The sequence below is a fragment of the Grampus griseus genome, assembly GCF_964374135.1.
Source record: "Grampus griseus genome assembly, chromosome: 1".
Classification (NCBI taxonomy): Eukaryota; Metazoa; Chordata; class Mammalia; order Artiodactyla; family Delphinidae; genus Grampus; species Grampus griseus.
Window position 1 is genome coordinate 79,419,621 of NC_139017.1, and position 21,748 is coordinate 79,441,368.

The following is a 21,748-nucleotide window of genomic DNA, read 5'->3' on the forward strand; positions in this document are numbered from 1 at the left end:
CAAGTGGTGGTTGTGGTTTCACATTTCTTGAATACAAGCTACTGTTAGTAATTAGAATTAAGCTTGAAATCTCTCCATAGTTCTGTGATATGGTTATTACTTTTCCTACTACTCAGGCGAAAACAGTGAAGGTATATCAGCAGATAATGAAGGTGTCAAACAATTTTAGTTATTTTTGAGCCATGTTCATGAGTGGCTTCTGCTCAAATGTTTGGGTCAACTGGAATTTTTAATTCTTAGAGTTAAGATTTGTATGGTTAAGGTGACTGAGTCTTTCAGAGTGCCTTCTGCTAGTTTGATGAGACCTAGACCCAGGAGTTACATGCACTGATCCAAACCAGACTGCCTGGGCTATATGCTGATTCTACTACTTACTAGCTATGTAATCTTGGACAAGTTACATAACTCTGCTGTACTTCAGTTCTTTGTAAACTCAGCATTGATAATACTATCTACTTCATAAAGCTGTAATGATGATTAAATGAAACAGTAAATATAAAATACTTAGCATAATTCTTGACCTAGAGTAAGTGTCCAATAAGATTTAGCTATTATAATTAATGTTATTTTTAAAATTTCTATTCTCAGTGATTGTTACAGTTTTGTATTTTAAGAAGCAAGAAAGAAAAGAAACATCTATGAGCAGGGTTTTTTATTTTTAATTTTTTATTGTGGTTAAAAAAATACATAAAATTCACAGTCTTGACTATTTCTAAGTGTACAGTTCCATAGTGTTAAATATATTCACATTGTTGTGCAGCAAACCTTCCCAACTTTTTTTATCTTACAAAACTAAAACTGTATTCAGTAAACAACTCCTCATTTCCTGCCCCAGCCCTGACAGTCATTCTACCTTCTGTTTCTAACAACTAAACAACTCTAGGTACCTCATATAGGTGGAATCGTACAGTATTTGTCCTCTAGTGACTAGCTTATTTCACTAAGCATAATGTCTTCAAGTTTTATCCACATTGTAGCATATGTCAGAATTTCCTTCTTTTTCAAGGCTGAGTAATATTCCATTGTATGTATCTATGACATTTTGTTTATCTATTCAGTCATCGATGCACAGATACACGGCTTTGGCTAAATGATCAAGTGACAATAACTAAGGTTTAAGAAATGCTTCACTTTCATGCATTGCACAAATATTTGAATGTCTATCATGTGCCAAATCTATGGTTGAGTTTATCTTAGTGTATAAAACAGATATAATTTCCTGCCCTCACAGAGCTTATATTTGAATGGGGAAGGCAGACAGACATTAAGCAAAAAAATATATACACAGTTAAAATTGTGATAATTGCTTTAAATCAGAAGGAATTACATGGAAAATACTTTAAACTGAGTGTTTGGAGATAAACTGAAAGATGAAAAAAAGGCCAAGTGAGAAGAGTGGGGAAAATATTCAGGCAGGGGGAACAGCACGTGCAAAGAGTCTAAGGCAGGAGTGAAAGATGTCACCCTCTCAGAGGAATGAAAAAGGCCAGTGTGCCTAGAATTTAATTAGAGAGAGAGTGTGAGACAGAGGTGGACAGAGGCCAGATCTTCAGGGACTAGTATGTCCTTGATAAGCAAGAGTTTGCATTTTTACTTGCTAGGAAATAGGAAGCCATCAAGCCTTTTAAAGGGGAAAGTGACACAATCTGAGTTCTTTTTCAGAATATTTTCCTACTTCAGAGTGAAATATAAATTGGGATGGGGTCATGAGATAAACATGGAAGTGAGGAGACCAGTTAGGAGGTCATTGGGATACCCAGGTGGAGATGGAGAGAGCAGGCAGATTCAGAGTATATTAAGGAGGAAGAATCAGCATAATGATGCCACTGTGAGATGTGAGGGGTGAGGGAGAAGCAGTGAGTTTCAGGAGTGATTCCAAAGTTCTGACTTGAGAAACTCAGTCAAAATATCTTCCAATAGAAAAAACTGAAGAAGATTAAATTCGGGGGAAATGTGGAAGTACAGTTTGGCCTGGGTTAAATTTGATATGTCTGACAGATATTCTAAGAGGAGAGATGTCAAAAAGGAAGTCAGATTTTTTAGTCTTTTTCATTTTTTGTATCTTTACATGCCTGGTGTGGTGCTGGTACATAATAAGTATTTGAAGAGGTGTTTGCTGTCTGAAAAAACTAATTTATTAATGAAGGACTAGTGAGAGTTACTGATAAGGACCACAAGCAGGACACATTGGACCATTTCAACAATGGTAGTTCAGTAATATTTCCTGGGTACTAGCAGTTTTGGTCCCTTCTTTTTTCTCTTCTTTGGTTCCATATCCCATATGGTGGTTTTCTAATTATGGGTTACAACCCAGTGGTTTACACAGATATTTAGTTGGTGGCAACTGTGTGTGTATGTGTGTGGTTTGTGATGTAAACAGTTTTTGCTGTAAATATAGGTCCAAAAATTTTGAAAAACCAATACCTTAGAGTCCTCTAAACCTATTTTGTGTTATCTTCCTTCTGCATCTCCCTGGAGTAAAGGGTATTGTAGACACTCATCCTTGTTCAGCCCTCACTCAGCAGACATTTACAGAGTTTCTATTACAGGCTGGAGAGCGGGCACAAGATTCAGTTAGACCTGGTCTCTGCCCTCAAGAGCTGGTAGTCCATCATGTTGTAAATACTATGTTTGTTTCCTGCTATTTCATGACGTTTTAATACTTTGTAGCAAGTCTGATGTAAAAGTTATAGATTTAAGCCTTGGTTATAATTGAGTCTGTCCTTCATTGAGTCCTGTGGCTGACCTCACTTATTGTTCACAACTTTCAGCCAAAAGGGTAATGGTCCCCAGACAGGGTATGTTGGAAAGAGGAGAGAGGGAGGGGCAGAGCCGTCACCAAAACAGTCAGAGATGCAACAAAGATATAGATGGCCTTGCTTCCTGAGAGGGAGAGAATGTGTAGCTGGAATTGAAGTATGGTAACAATTTTCATGCTTCTCCTTATTTTTAGTGTGACCTCTATTTCTGAAATTCTAACTCATTCCTCCATCTTTGGTAGCAAGGAAAGGAAGAAGAAATACCAAACTAAAGGTGAGAGAATTGACTATTAGATAGAAATTCATTTATATTTACTGAAAAGCTACTGTGCATACTAATTCACAGAATATTAATTTGAATAAGTGAATTTCAGATAGATATTGTGTTTTGAAGTCCATCCATTCTTCTATTTCACACACTTGACTGGCCGAAAAACCCCTCAAACCCAATTAAGTAGCCTGATAATGTAAGTTAACTAAAATATGATCTCTATATTGCTTCCAAAATATATTAAAATATATCATTATGAGTTTAGAGGTTTGAAAAATAGAAAACCAGTCCTACAAAAATTCTTACCCAGAAAAAGTGCAATTGTTCAATAAACCCCTTTCCTTTAAAATTGCATCTTTTGGCTTCATACTTATTTGGATTACAGTACTCAGACTCACCCGGGCTCACTCACTCATTGGGAAATATTTAATTAGATTATCCTCTTTATCGGAAGGAACATGTAATTAGTTCAGTTATTCTCAAGTCTTATAATATTATCCTTTATCGCTGGAGCTGCAGAGAAGCAGAGGAGAAGCTAATAACACGTAACATAGTCACAGGCCACCACTGCTGAGTCTTACGAATTTATGAGGAGCTAGTCTTGTAGTACATTCTCAAAGATTCATTTTAGGAATATCATTGAGAGGGGGAAAAAAAAAGGGTAGATCCTATCTGGATTTAATGCAAGGGGCTAATATATTACTTTTTGTAACTAATAAAATTTCAAGGACTGACAGCAAATTTCTGATTTGCTTTTCCCCTAGTAAAATGTCTGCTTTGAATTATGCAGAAAGAATTCTTCTTCCTGCCAACTTGTTTCAATTCCATGTGCAAAACCATCCACAGAACATTGTCAGGGGTTTCTTATAGAGGTTCATTTCAGGATTCCTCAATCATGGGAGGAACACACACACACACACACACACACACACACACACACACACACACATACTCTTTCTCCTCTTTTGGGAGCAAGCAAAGGAAAATGGATTGGATTGGTAAAGTCTATGTATGGTGCTTTCCCTTTCTGAAAGTAGAGACAAAGATGAGTCATCAGATGGGAGAAAGAGGTTTTAGTGTCCTGTTTTATGTATGCAGGCCCACCCTGTATGTAGGTGGAGAGGGCAGTTGCCGTGAGATATGAAAAACCTAAGAGGTGCTGGAAGTTCTGCCTGTCCAAAAATAGCCCCCGCAAGGCCTGGGTTCAGGCACAGGGTCGGTAAAACCCTGGTTCAGATGAAATGAAACTGCATTTTCAGCATGCTAACCCATTATACCGTTATCCTATCAACATGCGTTTATTTATCAGAAGTAAAAGCTGGACCTTTGAGGGAATGTTCATTTGGACAGGGAGAGTAGGGGAAGGACTTAGCAAGATTGAAGGCGCGGGGTAACAATGCGAGTCCCCAGAAACCATTTCTGCATCACCATTGAGTGAGTTTGTTGAAACTAAACCTCTTCCACGTTCATTCACTCAATCAGTCTTTTTTGAATCAGTATTTTATGGCATGTGACATTTTCTCCAACAGGCAATGCTTTTTGCTGGGACTTTATTAACAAGAATAATAACAACTCACATTTGGAAGATGCCTTTTAGAGTATAAAATACTTTTCACACACAATGTAGATTTGATCCCAACAACCTTGTGAAGCTGACTTACATCTTATTATTCTCATGTAGCAAACGAGCAGAGAGTCTCGAAGAGGTTAAGTGATTTGCCTTGCGCCCGCAGCTGATAACGTCAGAGCCGCATGTTGGAACGCAGGCTCCGTATTCAGGCTTCACTCTGTTACTTCAGGCTCTTTGAGACGCAGTCCCTACAGTCAAGGAGCTGACAGTTAAGTTTAACCTGCTTAGTAATTCACCTAAACAAAGGAGCAAGCCCTCTGGGAGTTTTCTCTGGCACTGTTACCGAGGAAGTGTTTCCCCTGGTCTTAAAGTTTCTAAAAGAATTGTGCCAAACACAGGCTTCCGCAGGCACACGTTTGGCCTCAGACTTTGGATTAGACTTTATCAGTCATTCACATCATTCCCAGGGCTAAAGACATTCCCCACTTAGAATACCTGACCCCTCTGCACAAAGTTGTAAAATAAATAAACCAAATTAAATAGGGAAAATACAAATACGAATTGGCAGATATTAACTTAGGATTTTCTCTAGAGCCCTTGGGACCTGGGGTTTTTTTGAGGAGATAAAAGGTTGGGGTAGAACTTGATCAAGAATGATGAAGTGACTGTAAATCTAGAATTTCTGTATCAAATCACGTCTACTTGGCACCGTAAGCAAACACACACATATCTCCATCCCTTTAGGTGATGAAGCCACAGTTTTGGAGCAGCTCTGGCTCATCCCTTTTTAGCCATTTTGCGCTCCATTCACTTTATGCTCCTTCCTCAGTAAGTGCAAAGTGCACCGAGTTAAATAGAATTATGTAAAATGTAGACTTAAACGTTCCCATTTAGCAGCCAAATAACCCTGTTCAAGTGTCATCTCTTTTGTGAAATCTTCTTGGATTCCCGCAGGCAAAGTTCATCTTGCTGTGTTATATTGTGGTTGTTTGTTTGTATCTGCCTCCCGCTACTTTGTAGTGAACGGCATGAGCATTAGAGGACATGTGTTATTCATCACTAAAACCCCAGCGCTCTAGGCTAGCAATCCCAAGTTATTTTGATCACATATCCCATCAGTTCAAAAAAAAAAAAAATAGAGCGTTTGTTCCGTGTACATTGTGTGTGTGTATATGAACATATTACAAACATCATAGAACATCCTCAAAATTAAGAATTAAAAAGGACAAAATAAAGGCAAATGTAATCAGGGGTTGTAATATTTCCCCCCCCTCTTGGTTGATACTCTTGCTCATGCCCAGGGGTGCATTTGGAGACCGAATCCACTGATTTTCGCACTTTGGCTGGACACGATAAATGTTTGTGCAATGGGTCTGTGGAATGAGTCTCTGGCACATCAGGCACTTCCCCTGACACCAGTCACTTTCTCAATTAGTGAATTAGTGCCAAGCGTTTTCCCAGCCTCTGAGCACACTGGCTTCGCAAGAGGAGGGCTGGCTGGATGTCAGCCACACTGGCCGTCACAGGGTACCCTTTTACAAGGGACAGCCTGCACGATGTTTGTGAAGGGCTTTGTGATTTGTGTGCTGATTCTTTCATTCAGCATGTATTGTACTGGTTGTTTACCACGTGCCCATCATAAAGTTAATTCTAGCCTTCAACCTAAAAGACAGATATGGAAATGAGCAGTTTATTACCATATGATAACAACAAAGTTGTTAAGGGTACATTGAATGCACAGAGCAATGCCTAAATCTTTCTAAAGTTTTGAGGGAAAGGTTTTAGGAAAATGGCTAGAAAGCTGAATGGGGAATTTATGAAGTAAGGAAGGAGGAGGGGGAATTCTAGGCAGAGGAATCAGCCCAGGCAAAATCAGGCAGACATAGACAGCACGGCATAACCAAGAAATTCCAAATAATGGGCATCCCTGAAGGATAGGAGGGATAGTGGAAGGAGCAGCTAGGAACGAGACCAGACAAGTGTGCCAAGACTAGGTCGTAAAGGGCTTGGTGTGCCCTGCTAAGGAGTGAACACTTTATCCTTTCGGTATGGGATCCGTTGAGGAATTCTGAGCTGGAAAGTAATATGAGAGGTGAAGATATTAGAATCAGCGTGCAGGAAAAATTCTGCAGGAGGATGGAAGGGTGGCACTATTAATAACAGTCCATTGCTGTATAGCATTTACATTGTATATTTCATTTATTAGCTGTTTTATTAAAAAAGCAATACAGTACAAGTTAATTGTAGAAAATTTGGGAAATGTAGAAAGAGCATAGCCCATGTAGTATTAGGCGCCTACATATCTGTAGACTATCCCACCATTCAGAGGTGCATGCTTCTTTTTGAAAAATAGGAACTGTATATACTTTCTATCATATCCTTTTCATATATTATGACATTAGCCTTTTTCTAAATCCATATACAGTGTCTATATAATAGAACGCATGTCTCTATTCAATAATTCACTTAACCACTCCCCCTTTTGCTAAATTTAGACTGTTTACCAATAGTGAGGACCTTGATTGTTTCCTTATGAAAAATTTCAAGAAGTGTAATTACTGAGTCAAAGTATATAAATCTTTGTAAAGCTCTGGACATACATTGTCAAAATGCATTCGAGATAATTTGTGCCAATTTACATTCCTTCTAACAGTTCCAATTTAACCACACCCTCTTCAACATGCTATTTTTTATCTTAGTCAATTTGATAAGCAAAAATTGTAAGGTTAAACATTTAATCATATTTTTATTGGCTGTGTTTTGTGATTACGGAATTCATGAAAGCGAAATGATTATGTAATTTTGTTTTCGGATTTCTTGTGATAATGGGAGGGGAACCACTGTTGTCTAAATTCAGAATGAGGAATATTTGCTTTGATTTAAAGCAGATTTTAGATGCTATGAGGGTTACGAAAAGGAAGAGCCATCATTGGGGGCCCTGCCAAGCTCCAGGTGCCCTGCAGGAGAAGGACACACATTCAAGGCTGCTAATACAGGCGCACCTGCAGGAGGGGACTGGATGGAAATATGCACAAGGGCCAGGGAGCGGGACCAGGGAGAATTGTCTCAGACAGGGGAATCTGGGAAGGGTTGTTGCAGGAAGGCCTTTGGTGTGAGCCCTTCCGATTGCTAAACCTCTTCTTGCCTCTTTGTGTCAGTGGTCCTCAAAGTGGCAAGCCTCCAAATCACCTGCAGAGCTCATTTAAAAATGCCTGTGCGAGGGCTTCCCCGGTGGCGCAGTGGTTGGGAGTCCACCTGCCGATGCAGGGGACGCGGGTTCGTGCCCCGGTCCGGGAGGATCCCACGTGCCGCGGAGCGGCTGGGCCCGTGAGCCATGGCCGCTGAGCCTGCGCGTCTGGAGCCTGTGCTCCGCAACGGGAGAGGCCACAGCGGTGAGAGGCCCGCGTACCGCAAAAAAAAAAAAAAAAAAAAAAAAAAAAATGCCTGTGCGAGATCCCAGCCACAGTGACGGGGATCGGGGGTGTCTTCAGGAAAGTCCAGGAACACACCTTCTCAACAAGCATCCAGGCACTCCCAAGCCTGCACTTGGAGAGACGCAGCCACACCTATGTCCGCATGCTGCTCACGGGGCCCGGGAGAGCGGCCATCCTCCCCAAAGGTGAACTCTCCATCTGCACTCTGGCTCCCCCTCGCCACCACCCAGAACAGGACAATGGCCCCACTTATTCTCCTCCTCCCATTCTCCATGGCCCAGTGTTCATCCATCCATCCCTTCTTTCACTTTTGAGCACTTGTGCCAGGCACTGTTCTCAGAGCTGGAGAAACAGAAGTACCATTGAAGGCCGGTGCCTTTAGGATATTTACATTCTCCAATCTGTTGAGTTCTGCCAAAGTAACAGTGATCAGAGAAGGGCCAGAAAATGTTCATGCTTTGCTCATTCCCCTGCTCTTCAAGGCAGATGGTACTACTGTCTGCCTGCCCACTTCTTTGTCTATAGCCTCTGAGCAAATCAGAATGCCTCTGATCAACATATATGCCTCTAGCGCTAGGAGCAAATGACCGTCAACAAAGCTGGAGGGGCAGGGTACAGAGTGTAAGCCCTGAAATACACATTCAAGGGTTTTGGTTACCAAGACATCTAAGAAAGCCTGGGGGTTTTGCTGCATAAGAACAGTCACTGAAGATATATGAAATGCCAGGACTCAGAAGGAGACCTCTATACATCTGATCATGTCTCTAACCTGCTTAAAACTCTGTGTCTCCTTATCACTTTCAAGATAAAATCCATATTCCTTTAGTATGTTATTTGAGCAGCTGGTGGCCTCACCCCTGCTTACTTCTTCAATGTCAAGTTTCCCCTAATTCTCTCCCCTCCCCGTCCCCCCACCTGCCACTCTTGGCCCCACCCACACCCCTCGAGTGCTTTCAGTCACTCTCAGTTTCTGGAATACACCCCTCTTCTATGGGCTAGAAAGACTGGGGAAAGCAAAGCAAGGGATAAAGTCAGACTAATGACACTATCCCCTTAGCTCTGACAGTCTCAAAATGGTTCGCCTTGAGAACTTGCTATCTTAGGGTGACCAACTGTCCTGGATGCCAGGGACTTTCAGTTTTAGCACTGAAAGTACCAAGCCCTGGGAAAACACTCGGTTAGTCATCCTAGGGTCAATATGTAAATGACCTTTGCCCCAGTTCTTAAACTCAAGGGTATTTAAGAATCTCTAGAATGCTTGTTGAAACTTTATGCTCCTAGAACCTCACCTCCAGAGATTGATTTGGTGGTTCTGGGGGTAGATCCCAGGTAATCTGTGTCTTTAACTAGGGTCCCAGGGATTATGGGGCAGGTGGTCCACAGGGCACACAGAGAAACACTTATGGGAAACTAGGCAGCATCCGTCTGCTCACAAAGGGCTCTCCCAGTAGCCAGCCAGGAGACATCAATACCCTGTATGCTTCCTCCATGAGTCCAAGAGATTAGGAGAGGACACGGGAAACTTAGAAAACAAGCCTCTATATGTGACAGGTTTGGAATAGATTGAAAGTTAGGAGGCAGCAATAGCCTTGAAGAATACTGTCCACAACCAAGCTAGAGAAACACTACAGCTTTTTTTTAATTGTGAAGGAGTAGAGTTTTGAGGGGGAAAGAGGAGAGAGTTGACACGCTGAATACATTCTTTGCCCAGCAGGACATTAGCAGAAATCCCACTCCAGGCTGTCCTCTGAAATGAGCAGCTTGGTAACTCTATATTTTAGAAAGATAGATACAAAAAATTAAGCAATATAGATGCACATTACTAAGAACAAGGGACTCAGGGGTGCTGATAATATGTGAGTTAAATATGTTAGTGTGAAAGGCCACCAAAGAAACCAGAAAGCAGTGGCTCTCAAACCTGAGTACATCAGGTTAAACATCAGGTTAAACCACAGACTGCTGGGCCCACCCCCAGAGCCTCAGATGCAGCAGGTCTGGGCCGAGCCCAAGAATTCGCATAACTAACAAGGTCCCAGGTGATGCTAGTGCTGCTGACCTGAAAGACACATAATCACTGTTTTTTAAAAAAAAGTTTCTTGTGGTTTGAAGGCATGCATCTCACCGTATCAGTACCAGCTTGGTCACCTTACTTCTAAATTCACAAGAAGAAGATTAAAACTGGCTTAAACAAAAGGGAGTGTACTGGCTTGTATAACTAGAAGTCTAGACAGGTTTTGGGGTCAGCTTAGCCCACAGGCTCCAGCCCCACTTCCTGCATCTGTGAGGAACGACCCTTCCTCCGTGTGACGGCTCCAGCTTCCTATGGTGGTGGGATGGCTGCAGCCTCTTCCGAAAGCATCAGGACTGAGGATATGGGATCCAGCAACCCCAGGAGACCACTCCTCACATCCCACTGGCCTGAACTAGGTCACAGGCTCATCCTGAACCAATCCTGGACCAGGGAGGTTAGGATTATTTCTAGTGCAAAGGGATCCACCCCTGGAGCTGCGAGTCCTCAGAGGCACACGAGCCAATTGGGAGAGGGGTGAACGCCTAAAAAATGTCAGATTCTCCCAGAAAGGAAGGAAGGCGTGGGTGGGCACCCAGCAACTTCCAGTCTAGGAAGTGGAACGTGGAATCTAACTAAATGGCAAATGACTCATCTAGTGGTCTGGCATTGGGGTGCAGGAAGTTCAGGGACCAGCCGTACTCAGATATCTAGGCCAGTCAGTGACTAGCAAGTATCAGTCACTGGACTCAGACTGAGGCAGGATTTTAGGGGAATGGTCTAGGATCGAAGGAGAAGACGACTAGGAAAGGAAGGTGGATGCCAGCCTGAGTTTCTAAGACATGATTCAGGCCTGGGGACAAGAGACAGATGAAGTACAGGGGAGGTAACTTTTTACCTTTACCCTTTGAGGCTTCTTCTCGGCTGGGTCCAAGAATTAAACTGACATTGGACAGATGGACAGGAGAAAAGCATGTAAATTTGCATACGTTTTACCTGACACAGGAGCCCTCGTAAGGAAATGAAGCCCCACTCCCAAAGAAATGGCAAGAACTATGGGCCTTTATATTGGGTTGAACAGAGAGAGGCAGTGTGAAAAAGTAGGTAGACTATGTGGGGAGGCTAAAAGAAGTTAAGAATTATTTTGGCAAGGTCTTCGTGTATAGAATTCTCTGTCAACTTCTGGTCCTCGGTGACGATGATGTTAATTTCCTTCTGGTATAGGGAGGGCATCTTTCACATGGAAGCTTTGATCTCCTGTTTTCGTGAAGAAAAAGGGAGATTAGAATGCCCTTCTTGCATCTGCCGTTTTTCAAGTGCCTTTAGTTCAGAATAATCCTTATGCCAAAGTGGCACCTTCTGCCACCTTTCAGAGCTATTTTAGGATCTGAGGGGTCTCAGGAAAAGAAAGCAGCCCAGCTCTCTAGAGTGGAGGCACCAGGTAAAGACAAAACTAGTAAGAGAGTCAAGAGTATTTAAACGTTAAAAAAAAAAAAAAAAAAAAGCTAAAAAGCTCTACATCCCTCCAGCTAAGATAGGGACTGGGTATAGAGACTGGGGAGGGGCTGCGATACTAGATGGGAGCCTGGTAGCTCCATTTCAGGGGTGAAAAGGCTTCTGTGAGGCCACCAAACATGGTGATGCAGAGCAGGACCTTGGAACTAGGTGGCCTGAGTTCAGCTCCCACAGCTACTACTTACTTGTGATCACCAGGCCTCAGTTTCTTCATCTATAAAATGGGGTGATGAGTCTCTACCTCGGAGGGAAGGTGAGAGTTAAATGAGGTAGACTACCTAAAGTGCAATCCTTAGATTATTTTAGTGCCACTGTTGGAACAGTCCTTATCTGGCACATAGTGTGTGCTATGTAGCCGCTTATGTGTTACTTATTTAGCCTGAGAACCTACTGCTACTTGCAGTCTACTCCTAGACCTTGGTGATGGTAGCTATGAATATTGGAAAACACCCAACTTCAAGTCAAACAAGAAATAACTCCAAAAGCTATTTTAAATTTATTGAATGACATATGCATCGATTCTATGCGGGGTTGGAGACAGATGAATCACATCAGGATCAGCCTTTCCAAGCTCCTAGAGATTACAAACCCTGCACACAAATAATTCCGAAACAAGAGAGCCAGCTCCCTTAGGGAAGATTCAAAAAAGTCGTAGGGTTGTTCAGTTGTAGCTTTCATGACAAGCTGAAAGAACCAAGAATGACTTCAGAGGGTGGGGGCATCTTGGGACTGAGGAAAAGACCTTGATCTAAAATAAAAAAAGGATTATGATAATAGAATCATATGCTACTCATATACACCTAAAGCTAATATATATCTGAACTTCCTATATCATCCTTTCCCATATTATCACATTCAGCTTCATGTGCCTTTATTTTGTGGGTATACAAAAACCCAAACGCTACTTAAAAAAGGAAAGCTTTAGGGACTTCTCTGTTGGCGCAGTGGTTAAGAATCCGCCTGCCAGTGCAGGGAACATGGGTTCGATCCCTGGTCCAGGAAGATCCCACATTCCATGGAGCAACTAAGCCTGTGTGCCACAACTACTGAGCCTCTGCTCTTGAGCCCACGAGTCTCAACTACTGAGCGTGCCCACCACAAGTCCTGAAGCCCGCGCATCTAGAGCCCGTGCTCTGCAACAAGAGAAGCCACGGCAATGAGAAGCCCACGCACCGCAACGAAGAGTAGCCCCCGCTCGCACAACTAGAGAAAGCCCGCGCACAGCAACAAAGGCCCAATGCAGCCAAAAACAAATAAATAAAAAATAAATAAATTTAAATTAAAAAAGAAAAAGGAAAGCTTTGCTTTTTCCTTCTTTGGAAGAATAAGTCCGACAAACGTTTCTAAGATAAGTCCTGTGCTTTTTGACACGAGCATACTAGATGTTCAAAATGCACCTCTCCCTTGGGAAATTCATCACATTTCAAATTATACATGTCTGTTAAAGCATAGATCTGTTCTACCTTCTATGTATTTGTTATTGCTGCTTCTGAAACTTCCTTACGGCCCCAAAGAGGTCTTAATCCCTGTCAAATGTTATTATGTTACCGACTTTTATATAGTCTTGAAAGGGGTTGTTTATTTAGTTTCAGTGACTCCTTGTTACTGCCAAATATTATTTCATTTCAGCCCAGATGTAAGGGGTCCAATGACTGGAATTATTTCACAGCCCTGACACTGTCGAGAGATGGATACCAGTTTAATTATGGACAGCTGAAAATGATCCAGGAGTCACCTGCTAGGGGTATTTATCATCATTATGAACTTCTCACCAAGCTGTGGTCTGAGCCCTTTCATAACGTTCCATTTGCGTTAGACAGACAGGATGACCTACACGGAACCCAGATCTTCTGTCACCTTGAAATTTATGTAGGGACAGCTTCATATTGCTTGATTATTTTCTTTTCCTCTGCTCAAAGTGAGAAAACATGTTGCAGTCGTTCCTATTCTTTTTCTTTCCTCTTGTCTCTCTCCATTGCCTTCTCTCGCTGCTACCCTGCTCCTTCCAGCTGTGTTTCCAATTATGCCTCATTGGAAATTATTCATTACTTAAAGAATGTGAACTGGATAGACTAGACACAGAAAGGATCAAGCAACGCAATGACTGCAGTGTAGTTGGCACCCAGTAAATGCAGGAGGAATGAAGGAGGGAAGAGAGTGGAGGGAACAGGAAGGGAGGCTGAGGAGTTGTAGAACACTCAGATCATTACTCTGTCTCATTTTAGAAGAAATTAAGAATAACGGACTTCCTCCTCTCCCCCTCCCAGAATGCACTGCACCATAACAGGATCTGTTTTACACCTTTTCTTTTTATCTCTGCTTTCCCTAAATGCGTCTTGATCTGTCCTTGTCAGAGCAGAGAAAGGGTTAAATGAAGGGAAAAACCAGGTTACCACCAGCTGATAATAAATTAAGGTTCCCCTTCTGCCTGCCCAAATGCACATCTCTCCGTTACTTTTTTCTTTCCCCCAACCTGAGCTGAAAGGTCTTCAAGAATTCCAATCCTGCCCTGGATGTAAGAATTCCAATCCTGCCCTGGATGTAAGAATTCCAGTCCTGCCCTGGATGTAAGCATAGCAACAGTAAGAGCTCACTTTAGTGAGGGTTTACTGTGCATAGATCATTCACCATGCTAAGTCTTTTTATGTGTTTCTTCATGCAGTGCTTGATACAGTCTTGTGAGATCAGCACTATTCATATTCTCTTTCTGTACATCAGTTTTTCTCAGCCAGGGACAGTTTTGTCTCCCAGGGAAATTTGGCAATGTCTGGAGATACCTTTGGTTGTCACAGTGGGGTAGCCAGGGATGTGCTAAAAACATCCTCTAGTGCATGCAAAAACCTCCTGCAATAAAGAATTAGCTGGCTCAAAATGTCAATAGTACCACTGTTGAGAAACCCTGCTGTAGCTTAAAAAGCTGAAGTTTAAAGGAGTTGATAACTTTCCCAAGGCCACCCAGTGGTATTTGAGAAGACTGGAATACAAACGCAGCCTGTGCTTCTGCCTTATGCTGCCCGTGAGTAGGTACGGCTTCAGCAGCTGGGTCATCATCCCTTGTACCAGAGGACACCAGAATTCCCAACAGGAATCTTTTCCTATGAGGGCATCTCCATTTAAGTGGCCCTTTTCAGTCACTTGAAATCACCTGCTCATCCATCCTTTTCATCAAATATGCAGAATCAGTCCCATCTAAAGCAGCCCTTGACTCTAAACATTGAAAACTGTGAAAAACACACACATACACACACACACACACACACACACACACTGGGGCAATACTTTCTCTGACTTTGTCATTTTATAAGCAAATATAGCATATATAAGACAAAAGCAAAGTGCATAAGCAACAAACTTTGAAGATGGCCTATATAGTTAGTTTACTTTGATGAATAAATTATACATATTTAATCTGACATGTGTTTAATGATAAACATAAGCACTTGTGTTCTGCAGAATAATTAGCTAAAAATGGTAAACAGCAGTATTACTTTTAAGGTGTCAATCAAAAATATTAGTATTCTTCTCTTTTTATTAATTCTTCAGTAGCTGCAATCTCAGTTTTGCCAATGTTTTGAGAAACTGAGTATCTTTTAATAATCGTAATCATCCCCAAAGGCAGCTACCAAAACACACATACTTTTGTGCAGACATGCACATGCAGGCACATGCATGCACACAGACCCACAAGTCTGTGCACAGTCTCGTGGTCACACACAGTCACACACCACATATCCACACACACTTGGACACAGTCACACACAGACAAGTCTCAGGTCTTACTCCCCAGAGCATCTTCCTTTGCCTTTACTCCTCCCTCAATACAGAGCTGCTGTCTCACCGGTTTTCTGCCCCACCTACCCACTCACCCTCTCTGATGCTTCTCCTTTGACCGTAATCTGAAGGGTATTTCCATTTTCTCTTCAGAGCCCTTCCTCTGAATGACCTAGCCCTGGTGTATAAGAGCAACTTCAGGCAGTGAAACTTGAGGGTGGATGCATGGGAAACTAGTCATGGCCGCAAGACTGCTGTCACACTGCAGCCTCCCAGTGCCACAAAGGTGAAACCATATTTATCTTCAGAGCCAGCCTTAGGCATTGCAAGCTTTCGGGTTAGAGAGAATAGCTACCTCCCATCCTAAATTCTCAAATGCCACATCTGTTACTTCTTGCTTGAAATTCTATCATCAGTTGCTAGTCCCTTTCATTCTATAAATAAGGGATAAAATTTTATAATACAGCTTAGTCACTGGTATGAGTAAAATTCATTCAAAGTGAGTTACCAAGTTAAATCTTTTCTGTTTTAGCAGCAGGAGGGATTTAGAAAGCAAAAAGGCGCTCTGTGTCTTTCTGAATTTTGCCTTGGACCAGCCTTGTTTATCCTCACCTGTACAAGGGCACATTTCTTAAATGACCAGGAAAAAATGTCTTAGCCTGGAAGTCACAGATTTCCATTACCTTTCACTGTGTAATATCTGAGTGCACCACTACTATTTTATAAGGCATGTAAGCATTTCCTACATTAATAAACTTTGCCAAGGATGGTGCCAAATAGGATATCTTTCCTTTCAGTTTTGGCATAAAATCTAAGGGACAAAGTGATGGGATGATTAAACAAACATTATTTTATTTATTTATTTATTTATTTATTTATTGCTGCGGTGTGCGGGCCTCTCACTGTTGTGGCCTCTCCCGTTGCGGAGCACAGGCTCCCGACGTGCAGGCTCAGCGGCCATGGCTCACGGGCCCAGCCGCTCCGCGGCATGTGGGATCCTCCCGGACCAGGGCACGAACCCACATCCCCTGCATCGGCAGGCGGACTCTCAACCACTGCGCCACCAGGGAAGCCCCATTATTTTATTTTATATATTGAAGTATAGTTGATTTACAGTATTGTGTTAGTTTCAGGTATACAGCAGAGTGATTCAGTCTTTTATTTATATATATATATATATATAAATAAAAGACTGAATCACTTTTCACTATCACACAGACATGTTCTGACCAAAACCGGAGCCACTAGTTACATGTGGCTATTTACGTTTTAATTTAATCCATTAAAAAATAAAATTAAAACTTCAATTCCTCAGTCACACTAGCAATATTCAAGTGCTCAATAACCACGAGTGGCTGGTGGCTACTCTTTTGTGCAGTACAGGTAAAGAACACTTCCATGATCACAGGAAGATCTGTCAGCAATGATATAGACAAAGAAAAGTTGGAGAATATCCAGCGTTAATGCAGGCAGTGGGGGACACAGACCCTTTCGTATAGTGGTGGTGGAAATAAAAATGCTGCTAACTTTTCAAATGTCAATTTGGAAGTATCAATAAATATTTAAAATACACATGCACTTAGTAGGAAAAAACCCTGAAATTACCTAAGTGTCCATCAATAAGAAACTGGTTATAAATAAATGACCAAACACCCCTACAATAGGAGGTTATGCTAATAATTTAAAAATACATGTGTAAGCAATACGTGTCTGCACAGAAAGCTGTCCTAGATAACTTTTTTTAAAAAACATATTTATTTGGGCATACTTTAATGCTTAGTTTTAGAATATAATTTCAAGAAACCCAAATATAATGTTATACACTCGTTTTTACCTTGAGATTGGCCTGAATTCTATTAACATTCATAATTACATTTATGCAAAGACTATTTATACATGAAGACACATACACAGCTACTTTTGGGCTATGAGTAATAAATGGTCTCTTCTCTCACACAGAGGTGTCCTCGATAACTTTGGATGTAAAAACACAAACCACTTGACAATATGAAAGTGTGATACTATTTGTATTAAAATATAAAAAGATATAAGTATATGTCTATATATGCATAGGAAATTACATAAGGATACACAAGAATTGGTTAATGGAATGCAGGAGATTGGGGAAGCATTTTCTTTTCACTGTACGTCCTTCTGGTACTGCTTGCACTTTTTACCATGATGAGGAACTATTGCACTTGGTCATATATTAAGGAAATGAGAGAAACAAAAGAATGTGGTACCAAATGAATGAATGAATGAATGAACGAACGAAGAAACAAAGCGAATTAGATCTGCATGTCAAAAACCTGTTTGCTCCGCCCTGGGCTAGTTTGGACTGAGCCAAGTTTACGGATTCTGCTCCTATTTGCTGAGGTCTTTATATATCCAAACCAATCCTAAGTCATTGACCCAAGAATAATGGGTTAAACGTGAAATCATATCTTATGCATTTTTGCGGCTACTATAACAAATACCATGGACCCTCAAGCAGGGCCCTGAAACCAAAAGACTTTTAGGAAAAAATGGTGACTATATTTGGAGTCCCTGGAGGAAAAGCCTTTCCTCATCCCATCCCTCTCCCTTCATCCTTCCCTTCTCTGCCCCACATAACCACACCTTTCCCTCTCCTCCACCACCTCTTTTCCCTGGTTTGTTCCAGGCAAGAGAAATGCAGATCCAAAATCTTTACCCTTCCTCAGAACTCACCTGGATTGAACATGCAGCAAGTTCAGCAACTTAAGTCAAGCTGTCCCTTGTGCCTTGTTGTAAGCACACCAGGGAAGCCTGGCAGCAGACCTGCAGACCTCATGGAAGTCCTATCTATCTATCTATCTATATCTATCTATCTATCATCTATCTATTTATGTATCATGTATACACATACATATATGTATGCATATGTGTTTCTATGTCTGTATGTATACATGCATTTGTGCACACACATACATTTTGTTTTCATGGGAATCTGTGGAGCAGTTCTAAGTGTTTGTCCCAACCGATGCCGTGCTTACTACTAATGTGGGGAGGATCCACAGAGAGGATGGAAGACGGGAAGGGAGGCCACTAGTGTCTGTGGGGGGACCTGATCCCCAGGCAAGGAAAGAATTTGGCTCATTTGGTGTATTTTTGTTGGATCAGATCATTAGGTAGTAAATAAGACATACGTCTTTGAATTAGGTCAGTGATAAAGAGAGAAATGTTTTTATTTCTTAGTGTGCTCAGAATCACAAACTTCCTAACAGACAAAGGGCATCCACCCTCAAAATAAGATCCTTACAATCGTGTCTTCCTGCCTCAGCTGCACTCTTGGACTCTAAATTTCCTCCTACACCAGTCTTTCCCAGAACCAAGCACCTCGGGTAGCTTGGCCTGGATGTCCCCCCAGCCCTGGCAGGCCCCGAGGCCTGGCCTGAATAGGTCCAGGAGACACGTACAGGCCTTGTCTGGGAACAGTTTTTCTCCATTTAATAAGTCTCATTTGCCCATAAGACGCATTTTTTAAGTTTCTGACTCATGCCAGGCTCATTTATTTGGTATTTTGGCTTGATGAGTACCTAGGTTTTAACCCACTTAGGGCTGTTTTTCTGCCTAGTTCTGGAAACTTTGGGGTTTGTCTAATTACTCCTCAACCCTGATCAGCTCACGGCTCCCTTTTTCTCTTGTACCCCTCATCCTCCCAAGACCTACTGCCCTTGTCGGCTTGCCTCCCCAGCACACAGACACACACAGAGACACACAGATGCACAGACACACAGACACACAGAGACACACAGAAACACACACACATGGACTAGATACTGGACAAGTAACCCTTACAATGCTGGGAGGTTGAAGATTTGATTATTATCTCAGTTAATACGAGTAAGGCAAGGGAAGGGAAGCCTTAAAATCTGTGTCTTCTGCACATGTTTTTTCCTTCCCTCAAAGACTTATCCTTCAAACAGAGGCCCTCTAAGGATTTGTTTTTCATCTGAGACCAAACTACTGGCTGTTGATTGGCTGGAAGTGTGAACTATGGGGTGTGAGAAGACAGACTTTTCGGTAGAAATTCACTTATAAACATTTTTCTTTTTCTGCCTCTCCTGGAGATGACCCACATTCCATAAAAATTTTCAGTCTAAGATGTTTTTCAGCAGAGACTTTCATTTACATTAATTATCCTAAGGATTCACATTACTGTTCCCTTTGGGAGAAGCACAGAAAGAAAATGGCATGCCTGGGAGTCAAACCTCCTCCGAGCAACCTCCTCTGGGAAGGACAAGCATGCCAGTTTCTGCCATTGCCAACAGTGCCACGTGCAGTGCTGTGCCGTTCTCCGGGAGTGTGGGCATCGGCACTGAGTCTGCCTCCGACTGGGTCACCCTGGGCTGCTCAGGGAGGAGGGAGCATCCTCCGGGCTTGCCCCGCCACTGCTCTTCCTGGCTCTGTGTCCATGAGATCATGGGTGCCCAGCTATTCCTAATCTCCCCATTTCACAGTAGGGTATCATTCTTATTTTGAGGCTGTGCCAGATTTTTGTTTTAAACCCAGCTCTCTACAGACAGTTTTCGATTGACCGGAAATAACATTTATGGCCCGCAAAACACCTTTCTCTTGGGACATTTTGTTGTGCTTTGAGTACATTTTAACACAGTGAGGTAACATTCGTAGCCTAATAGGGACATGGGGATAGAAAACAACTCCGGAGACATCCCATCCATCACCGTGACACCAGGCAGGCTTCACCCACACCACCCGAGACATAGGTAAATATCCTGTTTTCACAGGTCTTCAGGAAAAGAGACCCAGTCCAGTGTTGACTTCCCTTCAACATTGTCATTATATTTGTATCACAGGGAAACGCCCCATCCTAGACTGCTATGAGCTTCAAAACTCAAAGCTGTATATTTTGAACCAGATGTCACAGAGAAGCCTGAGAGTCGGCACACTGTTTAGCTGGTATTGAAAAATAACATTTCAAGCCAAATACATCTACCCATTGAGGCTGGACCCAGTCGGACAGCTTTCATTTTATGTGTGACTGTCCGTCCCCTTAGGATTCCCTTCTCTCTTGAGTCTGGTCATCATTAAGTGGTGAGATTCCACAGGTGTATCCTTATCACAGCCATCATGTCCCTTTTCTTAAATCGTGTTAGCAGGAGCAGAACTGCCATAAAAAGCAAAGAGCTCTGTTTCATGGAGGGTGTTTGCTTAGACACATGCAAAGCTTTCTGACATTTGGTTTGTTCCTTTGGTTTTTGGAAACAGCAGCTTTAAAGGAGTCCTTTCCCTGGCTTTCCCCTCCTGCATTGCAATGCAGGAAACCCCAATGTGGTCTCGAGGCGGTCCGATTACATTTTGGCATAGGATAATCCACAGGGCCATCTGCAGTTAGAAGCAAAATAGCCATCTCCCTTTCTTTCAGCTATTTCCCTTGGCAAAGTGAAAAGTCATAAGGAACCGGATTGGTCAGGAAAGCCCTGACCAAGGGCTTGTATGAACCTCAGACAAGACGCAGCCCGATGAGATGCGGTGTGCGCCATCATTATCTGAGACGGAGGCTGTGAAATTGACACCATATGCGCCTGGAGGAGTAATTGCACCAAGGGGGGGAGAAAAGCAACATGTCAGGACATTTTAGTAACACCTAATTCATCCCGAGGTTATAAATAAATCTGATGCTTGCTTGAAAACAAAAGTCAAAAAACACTTTGACTAGATTACTTTTGTGACAGTGCTTCCAGCTGAGGTGAACTTTATTAGGGAGACAACATGAAGAAAGAGAAATACATAACAACTTTTTATGGTATATTTTACATGATTTTATTTTTTATTTTTTTGCAGTAAATAAAGTGGTTATAGGGCTCCAAGGAAAAGGGCCCAGATGTTAGAGAGTTGTGTGAAATTTAGAGGAAACAAGCTGTAAAAAGTGCAGTTATAAAACAGGCTGTCAGTGCCACACATCTGGACAATACAGCTGTATGTTCCTAGTGGCTGTCGTCACCCAAAGAAAACTCAATAACCTTATTTCACCCCAATTAGGCTGCATACCAACAGGATAAACCTTAAATTGCAAGGGGTAGGAGTAGGGGAGCAGCATTCACTCGGCGCCTCTGTGTCAAACAGCTCTTATCTTTCATTTGAATTTGGTCACCAAGAAATGAAAGACTGCTAACATAGCCATTTCCATTTTTATAAAACCCTATTTAATTTATAGCATCGTAAGAAGTCACGGTTTGACAGTTTGGACTATTGGCTCTGCCAAACAACAGACTTTCTGTAGCATGAAACTGACCTACCGGTCATCCTAACACAGAGCTCCACCTGTCTTTCCTCCACCCACGTTTGGGAGTCTGAGTCTAGCACCATCATGGGAAGCACTTATTGGAAAAAGTTCATTTTCAGACAACCCAGTCTACTTAGAGTAGAGGGTAAATG

The 21,748-nt window shown here is 42.1% G+C and overlaps 1 protein-coding gene across 1 annotated transcript in view; it reads left to right on the top strand.

The window, feature by feature from the left end:
- The window catches only part of SPAG17 (sperm associated antigen 17), a gene marked incomplete at its 5' end in the record, with an annotated part of 228,920 nt that overhangs the window by 33,798 nt on the left and 173,374 nt on the right, over window positions 1-21,748 (top strand). The window lies entirely within an intron of this gene.